Below are 7,615 nucleotides of genomic sequence, written 5' to 3' on the forward strand. Positions count from 1 at the left end.
TTTTTTTTTGGAGGGGGGATTGGAGGTCCACTGCCTTATGGAGACCTCATTGTCAAGTATTTTGAGCCATTTGTGATGTTAACTAATGCCAGGCTTACGAGAGCCGACCTGGAGCATTGTGCTGCCTGGGCCCTCGCCGGAGGTGTCCCCTTTCCAGCCTGGCAGCTTCAACTGCCCCCACCCGTCCTGGTGTCAGGGTTAGAGTGCCTCAAGTACCACATATCACCCCCTTAAGCTCAGACCTCCTGTTTAGCCAAGAGCAGGCCAGCATGCTGCTAGCTGACCCCCTGTGGATGCAGGTAGACTTAATGTGACACATATCATCATCCACCACCGTAGGGAGCTGGGTAAGGAAGGCAGGTGTGGGGAGCTGGTGTGAGAGAGGTGGGGGGCCAGGGCCGGACTCTTTTGTCCAGGGCAGCTAAAATCCCTCCAGCCCCCTCCCTCTCAGACATGTTCAACATCCCCCACCCTGACCAGAACCCTTCGACCCTCCCTCAGCAGTGATGGATAACCAGCACACGCGCTTGGCGTGCTCAAGCTGCACTTAAGGGGGTGGGCTAGTGGGAGACAAGGAAACATGGATCAAAGATGAAGAATTGAGGGTACTAAGGCCATTGTTTTTTTGTTTTCATCTCACTGGATCGCGCTGCACTTAATTACTGAGTTTGCGTAGCAACTTTGTTTACATGCATATGAAAGGATGTTGTGGCTGTCTGGTGTACCCCCACTCCACTCCCGGTTCTGGGGTTGAATGGGTAACAGGATGATGGAACAGATGCTAGAACGGCTACGGGTGTTGCTCAGGCCTTAGCCACTGGCCAAATCTGTCACGGCAGGCTGGTTCGCCGCTCATCACCAGACCTATGGGTGTTTAAGCTCCCCTAAGCTTGAGAGGATCATGGGTAATATAGCTATAGCCTTTGACGCACTGCAACCCCCATAACCCCCCTGCACCCTGTTCTCTGCTGATACTCCCTTCAGCAATCTGTGAAAAGCAGTTATTCCATGTTGGGCAGATGGAGGAGAGCTTGCTGGGCTGAGAGCCCAGCACTTTGGTTTCCATGGTGGACACCAGTTTTAAAATCATGCTGCTCCATTAAAGCTTTTTAATGTCACATGAGATGTTTTGAGATTGGTCTATATTTCAGACGAGAGATGATCATCTCGTCTCACTGCTTTTGATGTATTTTATGGTCACACTGCTAGATTTTCCTCATCTTTCCACTCATATCCATTTTGCCCTCTTCATCCTTTTTTTTTTTTTTTTTTTTTTTTAAAGAGGATTTTTAGTCTGGTGATCCAACCCAGTTTTTAACAGAATTTAATTCTTCTGGGGCTTCGAAAAATGAAAACAGAAAAAAACCCAAATTCCCCTTGGACACCTTTTCGACTTTGCTACTACCACCTGAAATGGTTTAAAGTCCTCAGTTGATGTTAACTATTTCAATGGCATCCATTCAGCTTGTGCGCACGTAGATTACAAAAATGGTTGTGAGAGTGCTTTGAGTAGTCAGAGGTAAAATAGCACATAAATGCACTAAATGTTGAAGTTGTGCGACATTTTTTTTGAGACGCGAGGAGTCTCTCCTGGAATGTATTGCCAAACTCAGGCCTCAGACATTCAATAAATAACTCTTATGGAAACGTTGTGCATGTTAAGATATGAAACAGGAAGGGAACAGCAGTTTCGTTGTTGTTGTTGTCAATACTGTCATCGATTAGTTGAATTATTGCCACTTTCACATTTGAGGTGTTTTACATATTGTAGAATGTATTGTAACTGTACAACAAATGGTAGAGTACATAACATTACACATGGGAAGTGCCAATAATTTCTATGCTGAGGTGTTTTGTTTCCTTTTTGTTTTTCAGACGTATTACTTTTTTGTATTTCATCTTTTAACATGGATAATGCTTTTTTGTAAGTGAAGCCATTTGTGATGGGAGTGTTGGCAAGGACCAAAGTTGTTCTGGTAAAATTATTAGTTTCCATGATCTGTGACTGTAGACGTATCCTTTGTTTGGTTTTTTTTGTTTGTTTGTTTTTTTCTTTTCTTTGTTTTCTTTTTTCTTTTCTTTTTTCTCCGTTCATTCTTTTCTGTTTTTTTTCCCTTTTTTTTTTTCCTTCTATTTACGTATAAAACTAGAAAATAAACAAAAAAATCTGAGCTTACCCAAGAAGAAAAGCTGTATCTTGTGATTTCATGTCAGTACATCTTTATCGTGTTCAGTTTATTTTTCCTTGGGTATGTTGTGATGAACTGCTGTAAATTTGTACAGTTCATGTAAATTGATTGTGCGGAAGTTGTACAGATTTCTATATTTTGGAAGAAAAGTTTGTTTTTTTTTCTCTGTAATAAAAGATTTCCTATCTTGGCATCATAATTCCCTTTTGAATTGTGTCATCATTTACTTCTGTACTCACTTTACATTTCAAATTGGGGACAGGGGTGGGGAAGACATATTAATACAGACGTTAATCAATAAAATAAAAGCTTCTACGTGACTGAATGAAGCAGGAGCAATATAAACTAAGCCCTGATGCCGTGCCGTCGCTCAAGCCAGATTGGTAGTTGACCTACAATGCTTTAAAGACTGAGCCATCTGTACCAAGAGGACTGGAAAGAAGAGATCAAGTAAGCAATTCTCTTGCCTCACTAACGGTTCTGTCTCGGGACAGTGAGCTGCACTTTGTATAAAGAGATTTCAGCTCACTGATTTTAAAAACATGAAAAGCCACTGTCTGACTTTAATCAAATTGGGCTCATTTGGTGCCACAATTTAATGTTTTAACTGTTGTGCAACATATAAACATGGAAAACTGAGAAAAGCTGGGTGGCGTTGAGTAATGTTGCAGTACACCAATATTTACAATACTACTGCACCCAAAACAGCTGACTCTGCGAAACCCTGAGTTTAGATTAAGACTGCAATCCTTTTCAACACTGAATCCTCCAGGTTGCTTAGCAGCAGGCGGAGAAAGAAAAACATGTGGCTTATTTTGACACAAAGGAGGGAACTAGAAGAGCGGGTTAGGCAAGAGACAAGGACACAAGAGAGGAAAGGTGACTGGGCTTGTGTTACTTCTAAAAACGCTGGCTAGCACAAGGCCTCAACAGCCGGAGAGCTGGGAGTGATATTCGAAATTACTGGGCAACGTTAAGGAGAAAAAGTTCAGTTATATTCAGGACCAGTTGTTTTCTTCACATATTATCTGATCTAAACAGGTCAAAGATTCCCAGGGCGTGCCTATCTATAAGGCCCAGAGTCGTTTGTTTTGTAGGGTTCAAGTGAAAAAGAGGACATTGAACAGTAAGACACAGAGCACAAGTGATTCAGATTTATCGGGATTTTGCAATGCTCCCTGGGCAAGGTTTCGCAATGACTCATTTGAGCAAGCTGTTTTGAGACATTTTCTATCCATGAAAACAAAACAAAACAAGAAGTAGATTAGAGAAGCAGTGTTTGTGTGGAAAATATTATCTTATAGTCTCATGGATAATATAAATTTGACAGCTAGAATATAACAGCCAATTTTAAACGTTCAGTTAAAATATTTCTGTAATTCACTGATGTGGAGCAAATTCTGAAGTTGTTTTAAACCGTATGTAAATTTAGAGATTTGATTCATGAACACTTTTATTCACTTTGCTCAAACTCTATTGCATCTTATGTCAGAATCTCATCAAACTATCGTCTAAGAATTGCGCTGGAGTTTCACCTTGACACTGATGAAACAACAGTGTAATATTTTCTGCCCTCAACTCTTACTGACATAGCAACAGAGGTTACCATGTGAAGAGGGTTTCAGAGTTTGCTGCTGATTACGAAAGGTAAGGCTATGATCCAATGACAAACAAAGGCAGGCTACATCATTTATGTAAAGTTACTGACATAAAATATTAATACTTAATCTTCTTATTCTCTGACCCGTACCAAAGTACAGCGCTCAACAATGGCAGTATTTATGTACACTAAGCCTGAATGTGATGCACAAGCAATATGTTGCAGTCTGAGAACAAAGGCATGGTGACTGACAGTGAGCGTGTGTGTGTCTGCTAACAGGGGGAGGCAGACATCTGGGAAATGCTTTATTGCGAGCAAGATGACAGAGTAGCCCTCCTGCAGAGTGCGTGTGTATTTATGCTACCCTGCTTAAAGGACAAAAGCTAGAGCTGGAGCTAGCCGCGAAAAAAAATCTGAACACCTTGTTTTGCAAATGCATCTCACAATAACAGCCTTTGTGTATATTTGTAGCTCTGTTACTTATCAGATTCAAAATAGGGAAGTGTGTGACAGGCATCCGAACAGAAAAAAACATGCTACATTTTTCAATTTTATTTTAAGCTTTCAAAATAATTGAAGGCAGAAACAAAACATTCAACAACACATGCTTCACTGTGAGCACAAATCTTTTAAAATGTACATATAACTAAAGATTGTAGTGGTGCAGTAAACCACTGTGATTAGGTTTCCACTGCATTAGCGTCCCTGTGTTCCTTGTGAGTGTGTCCATCAATCAGAAAGCAAGGACAACTTTAGGCCTCTTTGAAACAGATCCCTGCCTTGCCTGTCCAGGTCTCTAGGGTTTAAGGACTGTACCAGCTCTGTTCCCCTCAGGGCACAACTCATCTTTAGCACTGACATCTGCTTTGTCCCTGCTGTACACACCCTTCCCACCAGCAGGGACAATGGCTGAAAAAGAAGACAGAGGGGGTGAAAGCATTCAGCTTGGGAACCCCGTGTCACTAGGATGGATGGAGCAAACTTTAGGGAGGATGTGACCATAGTGCGACAGTTAAACAGTAGACAACATTGCCCTAAACCAGGCAAGAATATGTTGCTTTTGTGCTGTTGTCAACTACAAAATACATTTTTCTTCTACTGTTTAGCTATATAGTGTTTTAGTATGTAAATAAAAATTAAAAAGAGATTTTATGCTCCTTTCCAGCTCCATATTGTAGTTCCCATACTTAGAGTAGCTTTGCGTGATTCCCAGTTTAGCGTAATCCTTAGTGTCGAAAACAGAATAGTTTAGTTCCCTTCCCAAGCCAATTTTTTTCTGATTGCCTCCGCCCCCGCTCACAAAACAAATGACATCATATAGAACCAAGAATGGAAAAAAACCCTTCCCAAATAAGTGGTTAAAACAAGTGTAAAGTCCAAGCTGCTGGCTATATGGTAGTATATATAGTATATAGTAGTAGTATATATAAATTGAATGGGGGTTTTGTTTCCTTAACCTAACGTAACCTTGAATGAAAACAGCAAAATATATGGCCTTGTGCCAGAAAGCCTTGAAAGAAAAGAAAACTGGATAGTACTGTTTCACGGCCATGTGATATCTGAAATGAAAGATGTTGACTTAATACTGACCTGTAAATACAGCACTGATATAGATATGCACCTAAAATACATAAAGCGACGTTCACACAGCTCTAACAGAGGCAAGAGTTTCAGTGTGGAGGGACATGTGATACTGTTGTATGATTTTCTACTGGCAAACAACTGTCTTGTTTTTGGGGTAACAGAAAGCAGTAAGTGAGAGCCCTTGATTTAATCTCTGCATGTCCTCTCTCCTTTCTTTCGAGCAAAAATAGATCTAATCTAATTACTTAACTTCTGTATCTCCCTCTCAGGTTTTGCATTCTCTTCCTCGCCAGATTCTTTTCATATCACTACCCCCTATTCTGGCCCCTCTTCTTCACTCCCTTGCACTCTGTCTATCTTTATACCTCCTTCTCCAGGCTGCCGGTGTGCCTAGTCACTTCACACTCAGGAAGGACAGGAATTCTTTCCAGAGTCTGGCATCAGGCCTTATTGGGGTAGGTGAAGAGCCACAGTGGGATTCATGTGATAGAAAGTAGCTCCCTGTGCGTCCATCACTTGCGTTTATGGCTAAAGTCTGTGTCTGTGTCGAGAACCGAGCTTCACGTCTTCACAGGCATATAGCAATATTTGTTTTAAATGTTCCTAAGGTAATCATACTTTGAAAAACTGTACAATATTAAGAAGTTTAAATCAAAAACAGACAATTATTATAGTGCAATGTTTACATGTTAATAGCAATTGCTAAGTGCCATAAAAGCCACTACAACTTTGACTAGACTTCACACATGGTGCTGTTTAACACAAAGGCACACATGAGGCCACACTGGAAATAAATCTGTCTCCTGTCCACTGCTGGGTAGGTAGGATATAGTGTTTTTTAGGCTATAATGTTTAAATGCCTGAATGACGTGACTGGCAAATAATATGTGTTAGTGTTTTTATGACATTCTTCCCTATAGTAGGCCTATACATGAAACGGCCAAGCCTGTGCCTGAGGGCTGAGAAGATTGTGTTTGAGCTCACGGACGCTTAAAAAGAAAAAAAAGTCTTTGAGAACTTCTCTTTAACAGTGCCTAAGACAGCAATCATGTACCTGGCTGCTACTGGTAATGAAGTTAAGGTTGCAAACCTAAAGCTAGGGCCTAAAAGATGCTATAATGCTCCACATTGGCAAAGGGAACTCTAGAGCAGTTTTTCCTCTGTGAGTTTGTTACATGTAGTATAGATTATATTGAGAAACACAAAGGAATCCATCAGAGGACATACCGAAACTGTGTTTATGTTTTTGGGTCTCTCCCACATTATACTTCTACCCAGTGGCCGTGATACCAGTTAGTTCTGCATCCTAATGATAAGCTAACATGCTAACCATAGCTGATGTCTTCATCCGTTTGTATTCTCCCACATATGGTTATCTGAAAGCCAGTGGTGAGACATGGAGGCAACATATTCCTGTGGTTGGCCTCTCCCAATCAGCAGGCAACACTCTCAACCACTCAGAGGGAGAGGGAGAGACAGAAAACCAGCCACCTAAATATATCCTGGCCTTGGGGCTCAGCAAGAGGCCTGATCTGCATGAAGTCTGGCCACACACACAGTGGTGCAAGTGTGTGTACATGTGTGCACGCCGAGTCGCACACATGCACACTCAGATTTATTTAGTTTGAGCCCTCAGTGCAAAAAGGACAAGGCATTCACAACCAATCACACGCTCTTTGTAGTGTGTAGACAGTTCATTCACATAGACAAAAACACAGTGGGTAGACTGTGCTCACTTCCACAAACACACACACACAGACACACAAACTTGAACTGAAGGTCACTTGCTCGGTGGCCGTCAGCTTTCTGCTGACTGTAGGAGAAATTTCCCCAGCGAGAGGTGTTATGATGGCCGCCATTTCACAAACATCAGAACACAAGGTTCACATCCTCGTATCTCTGCACTCACACTGTTTTTGACTTCAAGCTGCTGCTGCATCACACAACATAGATGCACTCTCCAAGGCTGCAGTCTTGGTTTCGATCATCCAGATTTCAGTGTAACTGAGCTACCTCAAGTAATTTCCCTTTTCAGCAGAAGAAGAGGAGAAACTCTCACATCGTTTACCCTAAAGCACGTGTTCATTTAAAGCCCCGCATGCTTGTAAACACGATGCTGCTCGCTAACCTCGAACCACATGATCGGGCTGTTGTGCCTCGCTTGTTTGAGTGCACGGCTGTTGGAAATGTAGGCTTCGATTCTAGCGGTTTAGTTTAGTTTTCTGAGAAACTGACAGGAAAA

Source organism: Pundamilia nyererei, unplaced genomic scaffold, assembly GCF_000239375.1.
Source record: "Pundamilia nyererei isolate P.nyererei 1_Seehausen unplaced genomic scaffold, PunNye1.0 scaffold00052, whole genome shotgun sequence".
Taxonomy (NCBI): Eukaryota; Metazoa; Chordata; class Actinopteri; order Cichliformes; family Cichlidae; genus Pundamilia; species Pundamilia nyererei.